The following is a 27,393-nucleotide window of genomic DNA, read 5'->3' as shown; positions in this document are numbered from 1 at the left end:
CTGGCCTAAAGACTTCTTGAGAAACTGCCTCTGAGAATGGGCTTTTGAAATATATGTTGTTGTCAGGAGCTTTAGCTTCTTTTGTAGTGAGACCATCAAAGCTGGGTCTTCATCTATGTGACCTGGAGGATATGGTTTCTGATTTTTTATTGAACATGAGGCAGAAGTGCTGAATTCTCTCTTTGTAGGTAAACTGTGGCCATTGGGGGCTAAGTGTCTCCCCGTGGGGACTCTGAAGCCATTTGGTCATCCTCCACTTTTCTTGGTGTTTCTTGCTGCTGCACTAGGAGTTTGGTATTTGCTTCACGAAATACAAGGAGTTTAACTGGGACACAGTGCTGGAGGGAGTTCTGTCACGTGTGGTGGGTTAGGGTCCTAGGAGAATGCACCAACCATGATTCTATCTTACAGAGCGTGGCCCCTTGACCATAGCAACCTGATTCTGAACATTGTTCTGAAACCTCTTCATATAACAAGATGCCTTTACATATAAGGGTCTGCTGGGTGCACCATGTCAGTCACAAGCCATTTGGAAGCCCATCGCAGATCCCCATGGCCCCACCACAGATGTTTTATCACACACCTGCACACCACTGCTCTAGGCCCACTACTCAGCAGGCCCCACCATACTGGCATCTCTGTTCTTCATCATTTTCATGAAACCCGTCAATCAAGGCACCTGTCTGGTACACTCATGATCAGCAACAGGACATCCAAAGGTTCTCCAGTGCCACCTGGTCATGGGAATTTCAAAGATTGCATGGTATTTATCTAGCCGTTTTTAAAGGATGAAGTTGGAGGCACTGTGGGTTTCCATTCATTCAGGAACCATTAAATGGTGAGAAAGATCATTTCAATGAAATCTCTGGAGAACTCTAACAAACAAGGCTTCCCAAAGAGTGGCCAAAACGTCACATGAAACCAGGCCCACTGAGGTGTACAATGTGAGGTCCATGTGTGTTTTGACTCTCAACTATGGCTGCCAGGTCTTTAAGAATAAAATCATGTGATATCCTGGCTGAGATTCCCAGTGTTCTGTGGAAAGTCACCCTGGGCTTCGATCTCAGTTTCCAGGGGGGGCTCTCATGAGTGGCCTCGGAAAATCCCAACTCAATTCATGGCAATACTTCTCTGAGTTCAGTTCCAGAACTCAGTCTCCAAGGGAATCACACCAGAGTTCAAGCCCAGGCGGACCCAGTCCTCTCTTCCACCGCCACACAAATGACCACAATTCAAACCAAAACACTGCCAAAAGGCCCTCATCTTCTTCCATATAGACAATACTCATAACCTCTGGCTGGAGGTTTCCATGAGGGGCGCAGCCTAAGACAGTGTCCACAATAAGCTCCCTTGCCCATCATTTGCCTAATGTCAGGGTGGCCTGGACACCCTTCCTTTGAACCAGGAGTGATCAAATAGGCCTGCCTTTAATACTGCTCAGCTTCTCCGCTTGGAGGCCTGCTGATCTTGGGGTATAGATTCTTTGTGTGAATTGGAGTCATGAGAAAACCCAAGCACATAATGGCTAGCCTCTGCAGGGCTTTGAAAAACTCATTTGACCCAAAGGATCCCTATTCTCACTTGATGGAGGACAGGAACCTTACAGAGGAAGGCAAGAGACTTCATCCACATTGACTGCTTTTTTGCCATATTGGCTATGGATGCACATATGGGATCTTTCTTGAGATCCATCAGGTGCTGACAATCTAAGCCACAGCCTTACATAGGGCCAAGAGGCTGATTCACACACATCCCTTTGCAAAACAATTAAGCAAAGAGCCACAAGTGATGCCCGTTTGTTTCCATTTGAAAACTGTTTTCTTCAGGCTTCACAAAGGGGTGTCCTATGGCAAAGACCTTGCTGACATCCAGGGAAACAGAACAATAGGTAAGCAAAAGGCCCAAAGCAGGGTTTCTCCACTGAGAACTTAATGGGCCCACTGATATCTGAGTTTTCTGAGATGCTCACTATTCATTTCAGCTATCTAGTACATGGCAATGTCACCAAGCTTTGAGGTAGTGAATATCTTGGATACAAAACCATGAGCCTATTCTGAAGAGTGGCCAGAATTCAGGAAAAAACCAGAAATTTAGGAAGATAGTAGGTTTTGCCCATGGATAAGGCAAGCCCCAGTCCATTCATAAATTGGGCAGGATGAATGCTGGAAGCTTTCTACTAGACAGGACACATCCATTGATGCATTCTCTTTTCTAATGTCTACAACCACGGACACAGTGCGATACACAGACATAGCAACACTCGCCTTGTCAAAAGACTTGCTAGAAACAGTCCATTCTAAACCAAACAAACTGCCTTTCCTAGCTCTTCTCAGAACATGAGACCAAACCACAGACTCACACCCACACCCTCAAAGCCACCTCCTTCCCCCAAGTAGGTCTGTGACTACCCGCAGTGTCCTCTGACTGGTGGGCCATACTATGTTCCCCCGAAATGGCCTGTCCTGTCTCAGATCTGGACTCCTTGGCCAATTCTGTGAAGTTATCAGGAGCCAGGGGTGAGCCACTCTCTGCTTTCTCATGAAAGATCCCCTTCAGAGCTTTCTTGGCAATTGGCCATCCTCACATCTGTAGGTACCAAGAAAGACTGACTCTGTCCTTGGTAAATCCAAACAAGTGAGCCCACTGGGACTGGCACTGGGACTGCCTCTGGGTGCCTGGCTTCCTGGATCCCAAGTTCAGAGAGTTCCATCACCAAGGAAGTGTGGTGAGGTCACTTCCTTCAGGAACTGAATGAGGTCACTGCCTTGGAAACCACTCTGTCCTAACTGTTGCTTCCAAGGGTCCCATGAGATGGAGGCTGCCCCTGCTTCCTGTGACACTTTCACAAGTTAGAATGGTATATCAACCATAGGCACCCAGGAAAAGCTCTCCACACAGGCCTGGTTTGGTCCATCTTGTCTACATTAAGAAGAGAGAGGCTCATTCAGACACATCTTTTCATCCTGACCAGGTTGTTTGCCACAGAAGATGACTTCTGCTCTCTCAGGTCCTTACTGGCTGCCTACATCTCCTCCAGGGATCATTTCTGCATGGACCTTTGAGGTTCTCAGCAGGTGGAAGATCCCCTACATTCCTGTATTGTAAGACCAACTCTGTCTCTGCTCTTCTGTAAAGTTAGATTGAGGGAAAAGTAAATGCTTGGGGTTAAGAACATGTTCGATTTGGGTTAGAAATCATTCTGCTGGATGAAGAATGGTATTGGGAATCTGTGATATTTATAATAATATAGAGGTGAAATATATGTATGAAAACAGAAATCTAGTAAGATTGAAGGCCAGAAGGGCATTGGGCCCTTGATTGAAATACTTAGCTTTGAATTACATTCTGTACAGATGTCTCTGACAAATCCATATACAATGGCATAGGACCTTGTACCTTGGATGATTGAATGTAGAAGAGAAGATCCAGTCAAAAAGGGATAGTAGGTAGGATTAGGAAGATAGTCAGTAGGTTTAGGAAGAAGAGTGGGTATAATATTTGGACCAAAAGTTCTTTAGCAATAGGGTGTCTGTTAGAGAGTGAATGTAAATGTCAGCACATGTGAAGAGTCAGTCACAATGATGAACTGGGGAAGATATGTAGGAAAGCAGATATGAATATAGACATTAGGAAATCAGGAAAAGTATAAAGTGAGTGATAGGATTTGACATTTTCAACAGGGTTGAGGTTGAATATATAATCTAAGGCAGAAACAAATGTGTAGTCACCAATAGGATTGACATTTGAGAGCATTAGGCAACCTGGACGAGGATGGTTTAGTAATCCATGCTAACTTTCCAATTAGGCTTTGGTACAATCATAAGTGTGACCTTTGCATTTTGTGTCCAGAATATCACTGTGATAAAATATATATGTAGATCAGGTGACATGAGTATTTCTTCAACTATTTTTGGGAGCAATGTATTGAAGATGTATAAATTAGCATTCGGGGGTAAAAATAGTTATACCCAGGGTCTATGAGTATAGAGATAATGCATGAATAGACCACACTGTGAATAAAGAATATAACTGGTTCCAATTTAAATAATGGATTGAATTGATATCTGAAAATATATAGGAAATCTCATATAGATACAGGATCATTCATTCCAACCAGTTATACATCTAATGGTAATATTAGGGTGATGGTTTACCATGAGGGGTGTGTGAGTTTTGGTTCCAAAGTGATTACGGAAATCCATAATAATATGCTTGGAAAGAAGTCTCATGAAAAGACCAGTCAAGAAACATGGAGGAATACATGTGTTCTGAAGCAGGATTTGATGGAAAGTGAACCAAATGCCTAGAAATTTGTGAACATGAGGATGAAATATATATCCTATGATGTGCATCAACTGAAGAAATAGTAATGTACCAGTGTTGAATAAAAATAAATGTCTAAATACACATCATGTCCCATAGGAGTCTACTTGCATTGATGTTAAACAGGGTCAGTTACTGAAGAAATGTTTGGACTTCTATTCACCATTCACTGAAGTTAGTTTTCAGTACTAGGAAACAAATACGTATTTCAGGTGGATGAATATTTCTGAGAATAATCTTGTGAAAAGTTGATTATAAATCCACATACATGAACATGAATTTAGGGAGTGTAAAATAAGACACATATATTTTATATTTTGAAAAATCTGGAGAGTGTGTGTGTGTGTATATACATAGATATATATACACAAACACAAACACAGAGACATTAAGAAGTAAAAATATATATGCCAATTGAAATTCATCATGAAATATATATCATTTAAAGATCCAAAAATATTTATTTTACTGAACATGGATGTATGTATCATGTTGTTCAAGTAGGAAGCTCACCCATAGGTTGATTTTCAGTTCAAACAGCATTTAGGAGGAGTGATTTCTTCTCACAGATTGTATCTGCCAAGTCAGCCACCTCAAAAGAGTGTAGCTGGGAAACCAGGTAGGATTCTGTATGTGCATGTAAAAAGACATGTGCTGAATAGGCTGCAAAGAAAGGGAGACAGGAATTCACATATTTGTTAAGTTTAAAAACACATGGAGATATATTACATTGGACTAGATTCATAACATGTACCCTTTATAATTCAAAAGGCCTGTCCAATTACGCCTCATGCCTCCTCTGAACTGCTAGTATTTTTATTCTGTTTGGGTTATTTTTCTCTATCATATTATGATTCGTAGTCAGAGTCTAATAGGGTATGGGTTAGTGTCAGGGATTCAGTTTTTGGAATGGAAAATAGGAAAATAAATCCAATGTTTATGCAAATATGTTCTCCACAAAATCTTCCCACAATCATCCAGAAAAATGCCTTGACAATACCCTTGCCCCATGTAAGACGCAATTCGAGAAGAAGAGTTAGAAAATCATTGAATACATATGTGGAATGAAAAATGCTCAGGAGTTCACAACTTTGGAGGTGGTAGAGGAGTTTCCAGAAGTAAGGGACAGGAGAAACACTCCACAAACCTGGAGCTCTGCTGGCCTAAAGACTTCTTGAGCAACTGCCTCTGAGAATGGGCTTTTGAAATATATGTTGTTGTCAGGAGCTTTAGCTTCTTTTGTAGTGAGACCATCAAAGCTGGGTCTTCATCTATGTGACCTGGAGGATATGGTTTCTGATTTTCCATTGAACATGAGGCAGAAGTGCTGAATTCTCTCTTTGTAGGTAAACTGTGGCCATTGGGGGCTAAGTGTCTCCCCGTGGGGACTCTGAAGCCATTTGGTCATCCTCCACTTTTCGTGGTGTTTCTTGCTGCTGCACTAGGAGTTTGGTATTTGCTTCACGAAATACAAGGAGTTTAACTGGGACACAGTGCTGGAGGGAGTTCTGTCACGTGTGGTGGGTCAGGGTCCTAGGAGAATGCACCAACCATGATTCCATCTTACAGAGCGTGGCCCCTTGACTATAGCAACCTGATTCTGAACATTGTTCTGAAACCTCTTCATATAACAAGATGCCTTTACATATAAGGGTCTGCTGGGTGCACCATGTCAGTCACAAGACATTTGGAAGCCCATCGCAGATCCACATGGCCCCACCACAGATGTTTTATCACACACCTGCACACCACTGCTCTAGGCCCACTACTCAGCAGGCCCCACCATACTGGCATCTCTGTTCTTCATCATTTTCATGAAACCCATCAATCAAGGCACCTGTCTGGTACACTCATGATCAGCAACAGGACATCCAAAGGTTCTCCAGTGCCACCTGGTCATGGGAATTTCAAAGATTGCATGGTATTTATCTAGCCGTTTTGAAAGGATGAAGTTGGAGGCACTGTGGGTTTCCGTTCATTCAGGAACCATTAAATGGTGAGAAAGATCATTTCCATGAAATCTCTGGAGAACTCTAACAAACAAGGCTTCTCAAAGAGTGGCCAAAACGTCACATGAAACCAGGCCCACTGAGGTGTACAATGTGAGGTCCATGTGTGTTTTGACTCTCAACTATGGCTGCCAGGTCTTTAAGAATAAAATCATGTGATATCCTGGCTGAGATTCCCAGTGTTCTGTGGAAAGTCACCCTGGGCTTCGATCTCAGTTTCCAGGGGGGGCTCTCATGAGTGGCCTCGGAAAATCCCAACTCAATTCATGGCAATACTTCTCTGAGTTCAGTTTCAGAACTCAGTCTCCAAGGGAATCACACCAGAGTTCAAGCCCAGGCGGACCCAGTCCTCTCTTCCACCGCCACACAAATGACCACAATTCAAACCAAAACACTGCCAAAAGACCCTCATCTTCTTCCATATAGACAATACTCATAACCTCTGGCTGGAGGTTTCCATGAGGGGCGCAGCCTAAGACAGTGTCCACAATAAGCTCCCTTGCCCATCATTTGCCTAATGTCAGGGTGGCCTGGACACCCTTCCTTTGAACCAGGAATGATCAAATAGGCCTGCCTTTAATACTGCTCAGCTTCTCCGCTTGGAGGCCTGCTGATCTTGGGGTATAGATTCTTTGTGTGAATTGGAGTCATGAGAAAACCCAAGCACATAATGGCTAGCCTCTGCAGGGCTTTGAAAAACTCATTTGACCCAAAGGATCCCTATTCTCACTTGATGGAGGACAGGAACCTTACAGAGGAAGGCAAGAGACTTCATCCACATTGACTGCTTTTTTGCCATATTGGCTATGGATGCACATATGGGATCTTTCTTGAGATCCATCAGGTGCTGACAATCTAAGCCACAGCCTTACACAGGGCCAAGAGGCTGATTCAGACACATCCCTTTGCAAAGCAATTAAGCAAAGAGCCACAAGTGATGCCCGTTCGTTTGCATTTGAAAACTGTTTTCTTCAGGCTTCACAAAGGGGTGTCCTGAGGCAAAGACCTTGCTGACATCCAGGGAAACAGAACAATAGGTAAGCAAAAGGCCCAAAGCAGGGTTTCTCCACTGAGACATTAATGGGCCCACTGATATCTGAGTTTTCTGAGATGCTCACTATTCACTTCAGCTATCTACTACATGGCAATGTCACCAAGCTTAAAGGTGGTACATATGTTGGACACAAAACCATGAACCTATTCTGAAGAGGGGCCAGAATTCAGGAAAAAACCAGAAATTTAGGAAGATTGTAGGTTTTGCCCATGGATAAGGCAAGCCCCAGTCCATTCATAAATTGGGCAGGATGAATGCTGGAAGCTTTCTACTAGACAGGACACATCCATTGATGAATTCTCTTTTCTAATGTCTACAACCACGGACACAGTGCGATACACAGACATGGCAACACTCGCCTTTTCAAAAGACTTGCTAGAAACAGTCCACTCCAAACCAAACAAACCGCCTTTCCTAGCTTTTCTCAGAACATGAGACCAAACCACAGACTCACACCCACACCCACAAAGCCACCTCCTTCCCCCCAAGTAGGTCTGTGACTACCCGCAGTGTCCTCTGACTGGTGGGCCATACTATGTTCCCACGAAATGGCCTGTCCTGTCTCAGATCTAGACTCCTTGGCCAATTCTGTGAAGTTATCAGGAGCCAGGGGTGAGCCACTACCTGCTTTCTCAGGAAAGACCCCCTTCAGAGCTTTCTTGGCAATTGGCCATCCTCACATCTGTGGGTACCAAGAAAGACTGACTCTGTCCTTGGTAAATCCAAACAAGTGAGCCCACTGGGACTGGCACTGGGACTGCCTCTGGGTGCCTGGCTTCCTGGATCCCATGTTCAGAGAGTTCCATCACCAAGGAAGTGTGGTGAGGTCACTTCCTTCAGGAACTGAATGAGGTCACTGCCTTGGAAACCACTCTGTCCTAACTGTTGCTTCCAAGGGTCCCATGAGATGGAGGCTGCCCCTGCTTCCTGTGACACTTTCACAAGTTAGAATGGTATATCAACCATAGGCACCCAGGAAAAGCTCTCCACACAGGCCTGGTTTGGTCCATCTTGTCTACATTAAGAAGAGAGAGGCTCATTCAGACACATCTTTTCATCCTGACCAGGTTGTTTGCCACAGAAGATGACTTCTGCTCTCTCAGGTCCTTCCTGGCTGCCTAAATCTTCTCCAGGGATCATTTCTGCATGGACCTTTGAGGTTCTCAGAAGGTGGAAGATCCCCTACATTCCTGTATTGTAAGACCAACTCTGTCCCTGCTCTTCTGTAAAGTTAGATTGAGGGAAAAGTAAATGCTTGGGATTAAGAACATGTTCGATTTGGGTTAGAAATCATTCTGCTGGATGAAGAATGGTATTGGGAACCTGTGATATTTATAATAATATAGAGGTGAAATATATGTATGAAAACAGAAATCTAAGTATGATTTGAAGGCCAGAAGAACATTGGGCCCTTGATTGAAATACTTAGCTTTGAATTACATTCTGTACAGATGTCTCTGACAAATCCATATACAATGGCATAGGACCTTGTACCTTGGATGATTAAATGTAGAAAAGAAGATCCAGTCAAAAAGGGATAGTAGGTAAAGTTAGGAAGATAGTCAGTAGGTTTAGGAAGAAGAGAGGGTATAATATTTGGATCAAAAGTTCTTTAGCAATAGGGTGCCTGTTAGAGAGTGAATGTAAATGTCAGCACATGTGAAGAGTCAGTCACAATGATGAACTGGGGAAGATATGTAGGAAAGCAGATATGAATATAGACATTAGGAAATCAGGAAAAGTATAAAGTGAGTGATAGGATTTGACATTGTCAACAGGGTTGAGTTTGAATATATAATCTAAGGCAGAAACAAATGTGTAGTCACCAATAGGATTGACATTTGAGAGCATTAGGCAACCTGGACAAGGATGGTTTTAGTAATCCATGCTAACTTTCCAATTAGGCTTTGGTACAATCATAAGTGTGACCTTTGGATTTTGTGTCCAGAATATCACTGTGATAAAATATATATGTAGATCAGGTGACATGAGTATTTCTTCAACTATTTGTGGGAGCAATGTATAGAAGACGTATAAATTAGCATTCGGGGGTACAAATAGGTATACCCAGGGTCTATGTGTATAGAGATAATGCATGAATAGACCACAATGTGAATAAAGAATATAACTGGTTCCAATTTAAATAATGGATTGAATTGATATCTGAAAATATATAGGAAATCTTATATTGATACAGGATCATTCATTCCAACCAGTTATACATCTAATGGTAATATTAGGGTGATGGTTTACCATGAGGGGTGTGTGAGTTTTGGTTCCAAAGTGATTATGGAAATCCAAAATAATATGCTTGAAAAGAAGTCTCATGAAAAGACCAGTCAAGAAACATGGAGGAATACATGTGTTCTGAAGCCGGATTTGATGGAAAGTGAACCAAATGCCTAGAAATTTGTGAACATGAGGATGAAATATATATCCTACGATGTGCATCAACTGAAGAAACAGTAATGTACCAGTGTTGAATAAAAATAAATGTCCAAATACACATCATGTCCCATAGGAGTCTACTTGCATTGATGTTAAAAAGGGTCAGTTACTGAAGAAATGTTAGGATTTCTATTCACCATTCATTGAAGTTAGTTTTCAGTACTAGGAAACAAATACGTATTTCAGGTGGATGAATATTTCTGAGAATAATCTTGTGAAAAGTTGATTATAAATCCACATACATGAACATGAATTTAGGGAGTGTAAAATAAGACACATATATTTTATAGTTTGAAAAATATGGAGAGTGTGTGTGTGTATATATATACATAGATATATATACAAAAACACAAACACAGACATTAAGAAGTAAAAATATATATGCCAATTGAAATTCATCATGAAATATATATCATTTAAAGATCCAAAAATATTTATTTTACTGAACATGGATGTATGTATCATGTTGTTCAAGTAGGAAGCTCACCCATAGGTTGATTTTCAGTTCAAACACCATTTAGGAGGAGTGATTTCTTCTCACAGATTGTATCTGCCAAGTCAGCCACCTCAAAAGAATGTAGCTGGGAAACCAGGTAGGATTCTGTATGTGCATGTAAAAAGACATGTGCTGATTAGGCTGCAAAGAAAGGGAGACAGGAATTCACATATTTGTTAAGTTTAAAAACACATGGAGATCTATTACATTGGACTAGATTCATAACATGTACCCTTTATAATTCAAAAGGCCTGTCCAACTACGCATCATGCCTCCTCTGAACTGCTAGGATTTTTATTCTGTTTGGGTTATTTTTCTCTATCATATTATGATTCGTAGTCAGAGTCTAGTAGGGTATGGGTTAGTGTCAGGGATTCAGTTTTTGGAATGGAAAATAGGAAAATAAATCCAATGTTTATGCAAATATGTTCTACACAAAATCTTCCCACAATCATCCAGAAAAATGCCTTGACAATACCCTTGCCCCATGTAAGACGCAATTCGAGAAGAAGAGTTAGAAAATCATTGAATACATATGTGGAATGAAAAATGCTCAGGAGTTCACAACTTTGGAGGTGGTAGAGGAGTTTCCAGAAGTAAGGGACAGGATAAACACTCCACAAACATGGAGCTCTGCTGGCCTAAAGACTTCTTGAGAAACTGCCTCTGAGAATGGGCTTTTGAAATATATGTTGTTGTCAGGAGCTTTAGCTTCTTTTGTAGTGAGACCATCAAAGCTGGGTCTTCATCTATGTGACCTGGAGGATATGGTTTCTGATTTTCCAATGAACATGAGGCAGAAGTGCTGAATTCTCTCTTTGTAGGTAAACTGTGGGCATTGGGTGCTAAGTGTCTCCCCGTGGGGACTCTGAAGCCATTTGGTCATCCTCCACTTTTCGTGGTGTTTCTTGCTGCTGCACTAGGAGTTTGGTATTTGCTTCACGAAATACAAGGAGTTTAACTGGGACACAGTGCTGGAGGGAGTTCTGTCACGTGTGGTGGGTCAGGGTCCTAGGAGAATGCACCAACCATGATTCTATCTTACAGAGCGTGGCCCCTTGACCATAGCAACCTGATTCTGAACATTGTTCTGAAACCTCTTCATATAACAAGATGCCTTTACATATAAGGGTCTGCTGGGTGCACCATGTCAGTCACAAGCCATTTGGAAGCCCATCGCAGATCCACATGGCCCCACCACAGATGTTTTATCACACACCTGCACACCACTGCTCTAGGCCCACTACTCAGCAGGCCCCACCATACTGGCATCTCTGTTCTTCATCATTTTCATGAAACCCGTCAATCAAGGCACCTGTCTGGTACACTCATGATCAGCAACAGGACATCCAAAGGTTCTCCAGTGCCACCTGGTCATGGGAATTTCAAAGATTGCATGGTATTTATCTAGCCGTTTTTAAAGGATGAGGTTGGAGGCACTGTGGGTTTCCATTCATTCAGGAACCATTAAATGGTGAGAAAGATCATTTCAATGAAATCTCTGGAGAACTCTAACAAACAAGGCTTCCCAAAGAGTGGCCAAAACGTCACATGAAACCAGGCCCACTGAGGTGTACAATGTGAGGTCCATGTGTGTTTTGACTCTCAACTATGGCTGCCAGGTCTTTAAGAATAAAATCATGTGATATCCTGGCTGAGATTCCCAGTGTTCTGTGGAAAGTCACCCTGGGCTTCGATCTCAGTTTCCGGGGGGGCTCTCATGAGTGGCCTCGGAAAATCCCAACTCAATTCATGGCAATACTTCTCTGAGTACAGTTCCAGAACTCAGTCTCCAAGGGAATCACACCAGAGTTCAAGCCCAGGCGGACCCAGTCCTCTCTTCCACCGCCACACAAATGACCACAATTCAAACCAAAACACTGCCAAAAGGCCCTCATCTTCTTCCATATAGACAATACTCATAACCTCTGGCTGGAGGTTTCCATGAGGGGCGCAGCCTAAGACAGTGTCCACAATAAGCTCCCTTGCCCATCATTTGCCTAATGTCAGGGTGGCCTGGACACCCTTCCTTTGAACCAGGAGTGATCAAATAGGCCTGCCTTTAATACTGCTCAGCTTCTCCGCTTGGAGGCCTGCTGATCTTGGGGTATAGATTCTTTGTGTGAATTGGAGTCATGAGAAAACCCAAGCACATAATGGCTAGCCTCTGCAGGGCTTTGAAAAACTCATTTGACCCAAAGGATCCCTATTCTCACTTGATGGAGGACAGGAACCTTACAGAGGAAGGCAAGAGACTTCATCCACATTGACTGCTTTTTTGCCATATTGGCTATGGATGCACATATGGGATCTTTCTTGAGATCCATCAGGTGCTGACAATCTAAGCCACAGCCTTACACAGGGCCAAGAGGCTGATTCAGACACATCCCTTTGCAAAGCAATTAAGCAAAGAGCCACAAGTGATGCCCGTTAGTTTGCATTTGAAAACTGTTTTCTTCAGGCTTCACAAAGGGGTGTCCTGAGGCAAAGACCTTGCTGACATCCAGGGAAACAGAACAATAGGTAAGCAAAAGGCCCAAAGCAGGGTTTCTCCACTGAGAACTTAATGGGCCCACTTATATCTGAGTTTTCTGAGATGCTCACTATTCATTTCAGCTATCTAGTACATGGCAATGTCACCAAGCTTGGAGGTGGTACATATCTTGGACACAAAACCATGAGCCTATTCTGAAGAGTGGCCAGAATTCAGAAAAAAACTAGAAATTTAGCAAGATAGTAGGTTTTGCTCATGGATAAGGCAAGCCCCAGTCCATTCATAAATTGGGCAGGATGAATGCTGGAAGCTTTCTACTAGACAGGACACATCCATTGATGCATTCTCTTTTCTAATGTCTACAACCACGGACACAGTGCGATACACAGACATAGCAACACTCGCCTTGTCAAAAGACTTGCTAGAAACAGTCCCACTCCAAACCAAACAAACCGCCTTTCCTAGCTCTTCTCAGAACATGAGACCAAACCACAGACTCACACCCACACTCACAATGCCACCTAATTCCCCCAAATAGGTCTGTGACTACCCTCAGTGTCCTCTGACAGGTGGGCCATACTATGTTCCCTTGGAATGGCCTGTACTGTCTCAGATCTGGACTCCTTGGCCAATTCTGTGAAGTTATCAGGAGCCAGGGGTGAGCCACTACCTGCTTTCTCAGGAAAGACCCCCTTCAGAGCTCTCTTGGCAATTGGCCATCCTCACATCTGTAGGTACCAAGAAAGACTGACTCTGTCCTCGGTAAATCCAAACAAGTGAGCCCACTGGGACTGGCACTGGGACTGCCTCTGGGTGCCTGGCTTCCTGGATCCCAAGTTCAGAGAGTTCCATCACCAAGGAAGTGTGGTGAGGTCACTTCCTTCAGGAACCGATTGAGGTCACTTCCTTGGAAAGCACTCTGTCCTAACGGTTGCTTCCATGGGTCCCAAGAGATGGAGGTTGCCCCTGCTTCCTGTGACACTTTCACAAGTTAGAATGGTATATCAACCATAGGCACCCAGGAAAAGCTCTCCACACAGGCCTGGTTTGGTCCATCTTGTCTACATTAAGAAGAGAGAGGCTCATTCAGACACATCTTTTCATCCTGACCAGGTTGTTTGCCACAGAAGATGACTTCTGCTCTCTCAGGTCCTTCCTGGCTGCCTACATCTTCTCCAGGGATCATTTCTGCATGGACCTTTGAGGTTCTCAGCAGGTGGAAGATCCCCTACATTCCTGTATTGTAAGACCAACTTTGTCCCTGCTCTTCTGTAAAGTTAGATTGAGGGAAAAGTAAATGCTTGGGGTTAAGAACATGTTCGATTTGGGTTAGAAATCATTCTGCTGGATGAAGAATGGTATTGGGAACCTGTGATATTTATAATAATATAGAGGTGAAATATATGTATGAAAACAGAAATCTAAGTAAGATTTGAAGGCCAGAAGGGCATTGGGCCCTTGATTGAAATACTTAGCTTTGAATTACATTCTGTACAGATGTCTCTGACAAATCCATATACAATGGCATAGGACCTTGTACCTTGGATGATTGAATGTAGAACAGAAGATCCAGTCAAAAAGGGATAGGAGGTAGGATTAGGAAGATAGTCAGTAGGTTTAGGAAGAAGAGAGGGTATAATATTTGGACCAAAAGTGCTTTAGCAATAGGGTGTCTGTTAGAGAGTGAATGTAAATGTCAGCACATGTGAAGAGTCAGTCACAATGATGAACTGGGGAAGATATGTAGGAAAGCAGATATGAATATAGACATTAGGAAGTCTCAATGATGAACTGGGGAAGATATGTAGGAAAGCAGATATGAATATAGACATTAGGAAATCAGGAAAAGTATAAAGTGAGTGATAGGATTTGACATTTTCAACAATGTTGAGGTTGAATATATAATCTAAGGCAGAAACAAATGTGTAGTCACCAATAGGAATGACATTTGAGAGCATTAGGCAACCTGGACAAGGATGGTTTTAGTAATCCATGCTAACTTTCCAATTAGGCTTTGGTACAAACATAAGTGTGACCTTTGCATTTTGTGTCCAGAATATCACTGTGATAAAATATATATGTAGATCAGGTGACATGAGTATTTCTTCAACTATTTTTGGGAGCAATGTATTGAAGACGTATAAATTAGCATTCGGGGGTACAAATAGGTATACCCAGGGTCTATGAGTATAGAGATAATGCATGAATAGACCACACTGTGAATAAAGAATATAACTGTTTCCAATTTAAATAATGGATTGAATTGATATCTGAAAATATATAGGAAATCTTATATTGATACAGGATCATTCATTCCAACCAGTTATACATCTAATGGTAATATTAGGGTGATGGTTTACCATGAGGGGTGTGTGAGTTTTGGTTCCAAAGTGATTAAGGAAATCCAAAATAATATGCTTGGAAAGAAGTCTCATGAAAAGACCAGTCAAGAAACATGGAGGAATACATGTGTTCTGAAGCAGGATTTGATTGAAAGTGAACCAAATGCCTAGAAATTTGTGAACATGAGGATGAAATATATATCCTATGATGAGCATCAACTGAAGAAATAGTAATGTGCCAGTGTTGAATAAAAATAAATGTCCAAATACATATCATGTCCCATAGCAGTCTACTTGCATTGATGTGAAATAGGGTCAGTTACTGAAGAAATGTTAGGATTTCTATTCACCATTCACTGAAGTTAGTTTTCAGTACTAGGAAACAAATACGTATTTCAGGTGGATGAATATTTCTGAGAATAATCTTGTGAAAAGTTGATTATATATCCACATACATGAACATGAATTTAGGGAATGTAAAATAAGACACATATATTTTATATTTTGAAAAATCTGGAGAGTGTGCGTGTGTATATATACATAGATATATATACACAAACACAAACACAGAGACATTAAGAAGTAAAAATATATATGCCAATTGAAATTCATCATGAAATATAGATCATTTAAAGATCCAAAAATATTTATTTTACTGAACATGGATGTATGTATCATGTTGTTCAAGTAGGAAGCTCACCCATAGGTTGATTTTCAGTTCAAATAGCATTTAGGAGGAGTGATTTCTTCTCACAGATTGTATCTGCCAAATCAGAAACCTCAAAAGAATGTAGCTGGAAAACCAGGTAGGATTCTGTATGTGCATGTAAAAAGACATGTGCCGAATAGGCTGCAAAGAAAGGGAGACAGGAATTCACATATTTGTTAAGTTTAAAAACACATGGAGATCTATTACATTGGACTAGATTCATAACATGTACCCTTTATAATTCAAAAGGCCTGTCCAACTACGCATCATGCCTCCTCTGAACTGCTAGTATTTTTATTCTGTTTGGGTTATTTTTCTCTATCATATTATGATTCGTAGTCAGAGGCTAGTAGGGTATGGGTTAGTGTCAGGGATTCAGTTTTTGGAATGGAAAATAAAAAAATAAATCCAATGTTTATGCAAATGTGTTCTACACAAAATCTTCCCACAATCATCCAGAAAAATGCCTTGACAATACCCTTGCCCCATGTAAGACGCAATTCGAGAAGAAGAGTTAGAAAATCATTGAATACATATGTGGAATGAAAAATGCTCAGGAGTTCACAACTTTGGAGGTGGTAGAGGAGTTTCCAGAAGTAAGGGACAGGATAAACACTCCACAAATATGGAGCTCTGCTGGCCTAAAGACTTCTTGAGAAACTGCCTCTGAGAATGGGCTTTTGAAATATATGTTGTTGTCAGGAGCTTTAGCTTCTTTTGTAGTGAGACCATCAAAGCTGGGTCTTCATTTATGTGACCTGGAGGATATAGTTTCTGATTTCCAATGAACATGAGGCAGAAGTGCTGAATTCTCTCTTTGTAGGTAAACTGTGGCCATTGGGGGCTAAGTGTCTCCCCGTGGGGACTCTGAAGCCATTTGGTCATCCTCCACTTTTCGTGGTGTTTCTTGCTGCTGCACTAGGAGTTTGGTATTTGCTTCACGAAATACAAGGAGTTTAACTGGGACACAGTGCTGGAGGGAGTTCTGTCACGTGTGGTGGGTCAGGGTCCTAGGAGAATGCACCAACCATGATTCTATCTTACAGAGCGTGGCCCCTTGACCATAGCAACCTGATTCTGAACATTGTTCTGAAACCTCTTCATATAACAAGATGCCTTCACATATAAGGGTCTGCTGGGTGCACCATGTCAGTCACAAGCCATTTGGAAGCCCATCGCAGATCCACATGGCCCCACCACAGATGTTTTATCACACACCTGCACACCACTGCTCTAGGCCCACTACTCAGCAGGCCCCACCATACTGGCATCTCTGTTCTTCATCATTTTCATGAAACCCGTCAATCAAGGCACCTGTCTGGTACACTCATGATCAGCAACAGGACATCCAAAGGTTCTCCAGTGCCACCTGGTCACGGGAATTTCAAAGATTGCATGGTATTTATCTAGCCGTTTTTAAAGGATGAAGTTGGAGGCACTGTGGGTTTCCATTAATTCAGGAACATTTAAATGGTGAGAAAGATCATTTCAATGAAATCTCTGGAGAACTCTAACAAACAAGGCTTCCCAAAGAGTGGCCAAAACGTCACATGAAACCAGGCCCACTGAGGTGTACAATGTGAGGTCCATGTGTGTTTTGACTCTCAACTATGGCTGCCAGGTCTTTAAGAAAAAAATCATGTGATATCCTGGCTGAGATTCCCAGTGTTCTGTGGAAAGTCACCCTGGGCTTTGATCTCAGTTTCCAGGGGGGGCTCTCATGAGTGGCCTCGGAAAATCCCAACTCAATTCATGGCAATACTTCTCTGAGTTCAGTTCCAGAACTCAGTCTCCAAGGGAATCACACCAGAGTTCAAGCCCAGGCAGACCCAGTCCTCTCTTCCACCGCCACACAAATGACCACAATTCAAACCAAAACACTGCCAAAAGGCCCTCATCTTCTTCCATATAGACAATACTCATAACCTCTGGCTGGAGGTTTCCATGAGGGGCGCAGCCTAAGACAGTGTGCACAATAAGCTCCCTTGCCCATCATTTGCCTAATGTCAGGGTGGCCTGGACACCCTTCCTTTGAACCAGGAGTGATCAAATAGGCCTGCCTTTAATACTGCTCAGCTTCTCCGCTTGGAGGCCTGCTGATCTTGGGGTATAGATTCTTTGTGTGAATTGGAGTCATGAGAAAACCCAAGCACATAATGGCTAGCCTCTGCAGGGCTTTGAAAAACTCATTTGACCCAAAGGATCCCTATTCTCACTTGATGGAGGACAGGAACCTTACAGAGGAAGGCAAGAGACTTCATCCACATTGACTGCTTTTTTGCCATATTGGCTATGGATGCACATATGGGATCTTTCTTGAGATCCATCAGGTGCTGACAATCTAAGCCACAGCCTTACACAGGGCCAAGAGGCTGATTCAGACACATCCCTTTGCAAAGCAATTAAGCAAAGAGCCACAAGTGATGCCCGTTCGTTTGCATTTGAAAACTGTTTTCTTCAGGCTTCACAAAGGGGTGTCCTGAGGCAAAGACCTTGCTGACATCCAGGGAAACAGAACAATAGGTAAGCAAAAGGCCCAAAGCAGGGTTTCTCCACTGAGAACTTAATGGGCCCACTGATATCTGAGTTTTCTGAGATGCTCACTATTCATTTCAGCTATCTAGTACATGGCAATGTCACCAAGCTTGGAGGTGGTACATATCTTGGACACAAAACCATGAGCCTATTCTGCAGAGTGGCCAGAATTCAGGAAAAAACCAGAAATTTAGGAAGATAGTAGGATTTGCCCATGGATAAGGCAAGCCCCAGTCCATTCATAAATTGGGCAGGATGAATGCTGGAAGCTTTCTACTAGACAGGACACATCCATTGATGCATTCTCTTTTCTAATGTCTACAACCACGGACACAGTGCGATACACAGACATGGCAACACTCGCCTTGTCAAAAGACTTGCTAGAAACAGTCCACTCCAAACCAAACAAACCGCCTTTCCTAGCTCTTCTCAGAACATGAGACCAAACCACAGACTCACACCCACACCCACAAAGCCACCTCCTTCCCCCAAGTAGGTCTGTGACTACCCGCAGTGTCCTCTGACAGGTGGGCCATACTATGTTCCCCCGAAATGGCCTGTCCTGTCTCAGATCTGGAATCCTTGGCCAATTCTGTGAAGTTATCAGGAGCCAGTGGTGAGCCACTACCTGCTTTCTCAGGAAGGACCCCCTTCAGAGCTTCCTTGGCAATTGGCCATCCGCACATCTGTAGGTACCAAGAAAGACTGACTCTGTCCTTGGTAAATCCAAACAAGTGAGCCCACTGAAACTGCCACTGGGACTGCCTCTGGGTGCCTGGCTTCCTGGATCCCAAGTTCAGAGAGTTCCATCACCAAGGAAGTGTGGTGAGGTCACTTCCTTCAGGAACTGAATGAGGTCACTGCCTTGGAAACCACTCTGTCCTAACTGTTGCTTCCAAGGGTCCCATGAGATGGAGGCTGCCCCTGCTTCCTGTGACACTTTCACAAGTTAGAATGGTATATCAACCATAGGCACCCAGGAAAAGCTCTCCACACAGGCCTGGTTTGGTCCATCTTGTCTACATTAAGAAGAGAGAGGCTCATTCAGACATATCTTTTCATCCTGACCAGGTTGTTTGCCACAGAAGATGACTTCTGCTCTCTCAGGTCCTTCCTGGCTGCCTACATCTTCTCCAGGGATCATTTCTGCATGGACCTTTGAGGTTCTCAGCAGGTGGAAGATCCCCTACATTCCTGTATTGTAAGACCAACTCTGTCCCTGCTCTTCTGTAAAGTTAGATTGAGGGAAAAGTAAATGCTTGGGGTTAAGAACATGTTCGATTTGGGTTAGAAATCATTCTGCTGGATGAAGAATGGTATTGGGAACCTGTGATATTTATAATAATATAGAGGTGAAATATATGTATGAAAACAGAAATCTAAGTAAGATTTGAAGGCCAGAAGGGCATTGGGCCCTTGATTGAAATACTTAGCTTTGAATTACATTCTGTACAGATGTCTCTGACAAATCCATATACAATGGCATAGGACCTTGTACCTTGGATGATTGAATGTAGAAGAGAAGATCCAGTCAAAAAGAAATAGTAGGTAGGATTAGGAAGATAGTCAGTAGGTTTAGGAAGAAGAGTGGGTATAATATTTGGACCAAAAGTTCTTTAGCAATAGGGTGTCTGTTAGAGAGTGAATGTAAATGTCAGCACATGTGAAGAGTCAGTCACAATGATGAACTGGGGAAGATATGTAGGAAAGCAGATATGAATATAGACATTAGGAAATCAGGAAAAGTATAAAGTGAGTGATAGGCTTTGACATTTTCAACAGGGTTGAGGTTGAATATATAATCTAAGGCAGAAACAAATGTGTAGTCACCAATAGGATCGACATATGAGAGCATTAGGCAACCTGGACAAGGATGGTTCTAGTAATCCATGCTAACTTTCCAATTAGGCTTTGGTACAATCATAAGTGTGACCTTTGCATTTTGTGTCCAGAACATCACTGTGATAAAATATATATGTAGATCAGGTGACATGAGTATTTCTTCAACTATTTTTGGGAGCAATGTATTGAAGACGTATAAATTAGCATTCGGGGGTACAAATAGGTATACCCAGGGTCTATGAGTATAGAGATAATGCATGAATAGACCACACTGTGAATAAAGAATATAACTGGTTCCAATTTAAATAATGGATTGAATTGATATCTGAAAATATATAGGAAATCTTATATTGATACAGGATCATTCATTCCAACCAGTTATACATCTAATGGTAATATTAGGGTGATGGTTTACCATGAGGGGTGTGTGAGTTTTGGTTCCAAAGTGATTAAGGAAATCCAAAATAATATGCTTGGAAAGAAGTCTCATGAAAAGACCAGTCAAGAAACATGGAGGAATACATGTGTTCTGAAGCAGGATTTGATTGAAAGTGAACCAAATGCCTAGAAATTTGTGAACATGAGGATGAAATATATATCCTATGATGTGCATCAACGGAAGAAATAGTAATGTACCAGTGTTGAATAAAAATAAATGTCCAAATACACATCATGTCCCATAGGAGTCTACTTGCATTGATGTTAAACAGGGTCAGTTACTGAAGAAATGTTAGGATTTCTATTCACCATTCACTGAAGTTAGTTTTCAGTACTAGGAAACAAATACGTATTTCAGGTGGATGAATATTTCTGAGAATAATCTTGTGAAAAGTTGATTATAAATCCACATACATGAACATGAATTTAGGGAGTGTAAAATAAGACACATATATTTTATATTTTGAAAAATCTGGAGAGTGTGTGTGTGTATATATACATAGATATATATACACAAACACAAACACAGAGACATTAAGAAGTAAAAATATATATGCCAATTGAAATTCATCATGAAATATATATCATTTAAAGATCCAAAAATATTTATTTTACTGAACATGGATGTATGTATCATGTTGTTCAAGTAGGAAGCTCACCCATAGGTTGATTTTCAGTTCAAACAGCATTTAGGAGGAGTGATTTCTTCTCACAGATTGTATCTGCCAAGTCAGCCACCTCAAAAGAATGTAGCTGGGAAACCAGGCAGGATGCTATACGTGCATGTAAAAAGACATGTGCCGAATAGGCTGCAAAGAAAGGGAGACGGGAATTCACATATTTGTTAAGTTTAAAAACACATGGAGATCTATTACATTGGACTAGATTCATAACATGTACCCTTTATAATTCAAAAGGCCTGTCCAACTACGCCTCATGCCTCCTGTGAACTGCTAGTATTTTTATTCTGTTTGGGTTATTATTCTCTATCATATTATGATTCGTAGTCAGAGGCTAGTAGGGTATGGGTTAGTGTCAGGGATTCAGTTTTTGGAATGGAAAATAGGAAAATAAATCCAATGTTTATGCAAATATGTTCTACACAAAATCTTCCCACAATCATCCAGAAAAATGCCTTGACAATACCCTTGCCCCATGTAAGACGCAATTCGAGAAGAAGAGTTAGAAAATCATTGAATACATATGTGGAATGAAAAATGCTCAGGAGTTCACAACTTTGGAGGTGGTAGAGGAGTTTCCAGAAGTAAGGGACAGGAGAAACACTCCACAAACATGGAGCTCTGCTGGCCTAAAGACTTCTTGAGAAACTGCCTCTGAGAATGGGGTTTTGAAATATATGTTGTTGTCAGGAGCTTTAGCTTCTTTTGTAGTGAGACCATCAAAGCTGGGTCTTCATCTATGTGACCTGGAGGATATGGTTTCTGATTTTCCAATGAACATGAGGCAGAAGTGCTGAATTCTCTCTTTGTAGGTAAACTGTGGCCATTGGGGGCTAAGTGTCTCCCCGTGGGGACTCTGAAGCCATGTGGTCATCCTCCACTTTTCGTGGTGTTTCTTGCTGCTGCACTAGGAGTTTGGTATTTGCTTCACGAAATACAAGGAGTTTAACTGGGACACAGTGCTGGAGGGAGTTCTGTCACGTGTGGTGGGTCAGGGTCCTAGGAGAATGCACCAACCATGATTCTATCTTACAGAGCGTGGCCCCTTGACCATAGCAACCTGATTCTGAACATTGTTCTGAAACCTCTTCATATAACAAGATGCCTTTACATATAAGGGTCTGCTGGGTGCACCATGTCAGTCACAAGCCATTTGGAAGCCCATCGCAGATCCACATGGCCCCACCACAGATGTTTTATCACACACCTGCACACCACTGCTCTAGGCCCACTACTCAGCAGGCCCCACCATACTGGCATCTCTGTTCTTCATCATTTTCATGAAACCCGTCAATCAAGGCACCTGTCTGGTACACTCATGATCAGCAACAGGACATCCAAAGGTTCTCCAGTGCCACCTGGTCATGGGAATTTCAAAGATTGCATGGTATTTATCTAGCCGTTTTTAAAGGATGAAGTTGGAGGCACTGTGGGTTTCCGTTCATTCAGAAACCATTAAATGGTGAGAAAGATCATTTCAATGAAATCTCTGGAGAACTCTAACAAACAAGGCTTCCCAAAGAGTGGCCAAAACGTCACATGAAACCAGGCCCACTGAGGTGTACAATGTGAGGTCCATGTGTGTTTTGACTCTCAACTATGGCTGCCAGGTCTTTAAGAATAAAATCATGTGATATCCTGGCTGAGATTCCCAGTGTTCTGTGGAAAGTCACCTTGGCTTCGATCTCAGTTTCCAGGGGGGGCTCTCATGAGTGGCCTCGGAAAATCCCAACTCAATTCATGGCAATACTTCTCTGAGTTCAGTTCCAGAACTCAGTCTCCAAGGGAATCACACCAGAGTTCAAGCCCAGGCGGACCCAGTCCTCTCTTCCACCGCCACACAAATGACCACAATTCAAACCAAAACACTGCCAAAAGGCCCTCATCTTCTTCCATATAGACAATACTCATAACCTCTGGCTGGAGGTTTCCATGAGGGGCGCAGCCTAAGACAGTGTGCACAATAAGCTCCCTTGCCCATCATTTGCCTAATGTCAGGGTGGCCTCGACACCCTTCCTTTGAACCAGGAGTGATCAAATAGGCCTGCCTTTAATACTGCTCAGCTTCTCCGCTTGGAGGCCTGCTGATCTTGGGGTATAGATTCTTTGTGTGAATTGGAGTCATGAGAAAACCCAAGCACATAATGGCTAGCCTCTGCAGGGCTTTGAAAAACTCATTTGACCCAAAGGATCCCTATTCTCACTTGATGGAGGACAGGAACCTTACAGAGGAAGGCAAGAGACTTCATCCACATTGACTGCTTTTTTGCCATATTGGCTATGGATGCACATATGGGATCTTTCTTGAGATCCATCAGGTGCTGACAATCTAAGCCACAGCCTTACACAGGGCCAAGAGGCTGATTCAGACACATCCCTTTGCAAAGCAATTAAGCAAAGAGCCACAAGTGATGCCCGTTCGTTTGCATTTGAAAACTGTTTTCTTCAGGCTTCACAAAGGGGTGTCCTGAGGCAAAGACCTTGCTGACATCCAGGGAAACAGAACAATAGGTAAGCAAAAGGCCCAAAGCAGGGTTTCTCCACTGAGAACTTAATGGGCCCACTGATATCTGAGTTTTCTGAGATGCTCACTATTCATTTCAGCTATCTAGTACATGGCAATGTCACCAAGTTTGGAGGTGGTACATATCTTGGACCCAAAACCATGAGCCTATTCTGAAGAGTGGCCAGAATTCAGGAAAAAAACAGAAATTTAGGAAGATAGTAGGATTTGCCCATGGATAAGGCAAGCCCCAGTCCATTCATAAATTGGGCAGGATGAATGCTGGAAGCTTTCTACTAGACAGGACACATCCATTGATGAATTCTCTTTTCTAATGTCTACAACCACGGACACAGTGCGGTACACAGACATGGCAACACTCGCCTTTTCAAAAGACTTGCTAGAAACAGTCCACTCCAAACCAAACAAACCGCCTTTCCTAGCTCTTCTCAGAACATGAGACCAAACCACAGACTCACACCCACACCCACAAAGCCACCTCCTTTCCCCCAAGTAGGTCTGTGACTACCCGCAGTGTCCTCTGACTGGTGGGCCATACTATGTTCCCCCGAAATGGCCTGTCCTGTCTCAGATCTGGACTCCTTGGCCAATTCTGTGAAGTTATCAGGAGCCAGGGGTCAGCCACTACCTGCTTTCTCAGGAAAGACCCCCTTCAGAGCTTTCTTGGCAATTGGCCATCCTCACATCTGTGGGTACCAAGAAAGACTGACTCTGTCCTCGGTAAATCCAAACAAGTGAGCCCACTGGGACTGGCACTGGGACTGCCTCTGGGTGCCTGGCTTCCTGGATCCCAAGTTCAGAGAGTTCCATCACCAAGGAAGTGTGGTGAGGTCACTTCCTTTTGGAACTGAATGAGGTCACTGCCTTGGAAACCACTCTGTCCTAACTGTTGCTTCCAAGGGTCCCATGAGATGGAGGCTGCCCCTGCTTCCTGTGACACTTTCACAAGTTAGAATGGTATATCAACCATAGGCACCCAGGAAAAGCTCTCCACACAGGCCTGGTTTGGTCCATCTTGTCTACATTAAGAAGAGAGAGGCTCATTCAGACACATCTTTTCATCCTGACCAGGTTGTTTGCCACAGAAGATGACTTCTGCTCTCTCAGGTCCTTCCTGGCTGCCTACATCTTCTCCAGGGATCATTTCTGCATGGACCTTTGAGGTTCTCAGCAGGTGGAAGATCCCCTACATTCCTGTATTGTAATACCAACTCTGTCCCTGCTCTTCTGTAAAGTTAGATTGAGGGAAAAGTAAATGCTTGGGGTTAAGAACATGTTTGATTTGGGTTAGAAATCATTCTGCTGGATGAAGAATGGTATTGGGAACCTGTGATATTTATAATAATATAGAGGTGAAATATATGTATGAAAACAGAAATCTAAGTAAGATTTGAAGGCCAGGAGGGCATTGGGCCCTTGATTGAAATACTTAGCTTTGAATTACATTCTGTACAGATGTCTCTGACAAATCCATATACAATGGCATAGGACCTTGTACCTTGGATGATTGAATGTAGAAGAGAAGATCCAGTCAAAAAGGGATAGTAGGTAGGATTAGGAAGATAGGCAGTAGGTTTAGGAAGAAGAGTGGGTATAATATTTGGACCACAAGTTCTTTAGCAATAGGGTGTCTGTTAGAGAGTGAATGTAAATGTCAGCACATGTGAAGAGTCAGTCACAATGATGAACTGGGGAAGATATGTAGGAAAGCAGATATGAATATAGACATTAGGAATTCAGGAAAAGTATAAAGTGAGTGATAGGATTTGACACTTTCAACAGGGTTCAGGTTGAATATATAATCTAAGGCAGAAACAAATGTGTAGTCACCAATAGGATTGACATTTCAGAGCATTAGGCAACCTGGACAAGGATGGTTTTAGTAATCCATGCTAACTTTCCAATTAGGCTTTGGTACAATCATAAGTGTGACCTTTGCATTTTGTGTCCAGAATATCACTGTGATAAAATATATATGTAGATCAGGTGACATGAGTATTTCTTCAACTATTTTTGGGAGCAATGTATTGAAGACGTATAAATTAGCATTCGGGGGTACAAATAGGTATACCCATGGTCTATGAGTATAGAGATAATGCATGAATAGACCACACTGTGAATAAAGAATATAACTGGTTCCAATTTAAATAATGGATTGAGTTGATATCTGAAAATATATAGGAAATCTTATATTGATACAGGATCATTCATTCCAACCAGTTATACATCTAATGGTAATATTAGGGTGATGGTTTACCATGAGGGGTGTGTGAGTTTTGGTTCCAAAGTGATTCAGGAAATCCAAAATAATATGCTTGGAAAGAAGTCTCATGAAAAGACCAGTCAAGAAACATGGAGGAATACATGTGTTCTGAAGCAGGATTTGATGGAAAGTGAACCAAATGCCTAGAAATTTGTGAACATGAGGATGAAATATATATCCTATGATGAGCATCAACTGAAGAAATAGTAATGTGCCAGTGTTGAATAAAAATAAATGTCCAAATACACATCATGTCCCATAGGAGTCTACTTGCATTGATGTTAAATAGGGTAAGTTACTGAAGAAATGTTAGGATTTCTATTCACCATTTACTGAAGTTAGTTTTCAGTACTAGGAAACAAATACGTATTTCAGGTGGATGAATATTTCTGAGAATAAGCTTGTGAAAAGTTGATTATAAATCCACATACATGAACATGAATTTAGGGAGTGTAAAATAAGACACATATATTTTATATTTTGAAAAATCTGGAGAGTGTGTGTGTGTATATATACATAGATATATATACACAAACACAAACACAGAGACATTAAGAAGTAAAAATATATATGCCAATTGAAATTCATCATGAAATATATATCATTTAAAGATCCAAAAATATTTATTTTCCTGAACATGGATGTATGTATCATGTTGTTCAAGTAGGAAGCTCACCCATAGGTTGATTTTCAGTTCAAACAGCATTTAGGAGGAGTGATTTCTTCTCACAGATTGTATCTGCCAAGTCAGCCACCTCAAAAGAATGTAGCTGGGAAACCAGGTAGGATTCTGTATGTGCATGTAAAAAGACATGTGGTGAATAGGCTGCAAAGAAAGGGAGACGGGAATTCACATATTTGTTAAGTTTAAAAACACATGGAGATCTATTACATTGGACTGGATTTATAACATGTACCCTTTATAATTAAAAAGGCCTGTCCAACTACGCATCATGCCTCCTCTGAACTGCTAGTATTTTTATTCTGTTTGGGTTATTTTTCTCTATCATATTATGATTCGTAGTAAGAGTCTAGTAGCGTATGGGTTTGTGTCAGGGATTCAGTTTTTGGAATGGAAAATAGGAAAATAAATCCAATGTTCATGCAAATATGTTCTACACAAAATCTTCCCACAATCATCTAGAAAAATGCCTTGACAATACCCTTGCCCCATGTAAGACGCAATTCGAGAAGAAGAGTTAGAAAATCATTGAATACATATGTGGAATGAAAAAT

At 42.0% G+C, this 27,393-nt stretch overlaps 1 long non-coding RNA gene across 1 annotated transcript; it reads right to left on the bottom strand.

The window, feature by feature from the left end:
- Positions 1–15,872: 15,872 nt before the first annotated feature.
- On the bottom strand, positions 15,873–26,977 carry LOC144372536 (uncharacterized). Its single transcript, XR_013432519.1, has 3 exons — positions 26,834–26,977; positions 21,350–21,499; positions 15,873–16,016 (listed from the first exon to the last, which is right to left on the bottom strand). It is a non-coding gene; the product is annotated as an uncharacterized LOC144372536 (long non-coding RNA).
- Positions 26,978–27,393: the final 416 nt, after the last annotated feature.

The sequence above is a fragment of the Ictidomys tridecemlineatus genome, unplaced genomic scaffold (genome assembly GCF_052094955.1).
Source record: "Ictidomys tridecemlineatus isolate mIctTri1 unplaced genomic scaffold, mIctTri1.hap1 Scaffold_1214, whole genome shotgun sequence".
NCBI lineage: Eukaryota > Metazoa > Chordata > Mammalia > Rodentia > Sciuridae > Ictidomys > Ictidomys tridecemlineatus.
The sequence above is the reverse complement of the archived record's forward strand: the minus strand, read 5'-3'. Positions and strand labels throughout refer to the sequence as shown.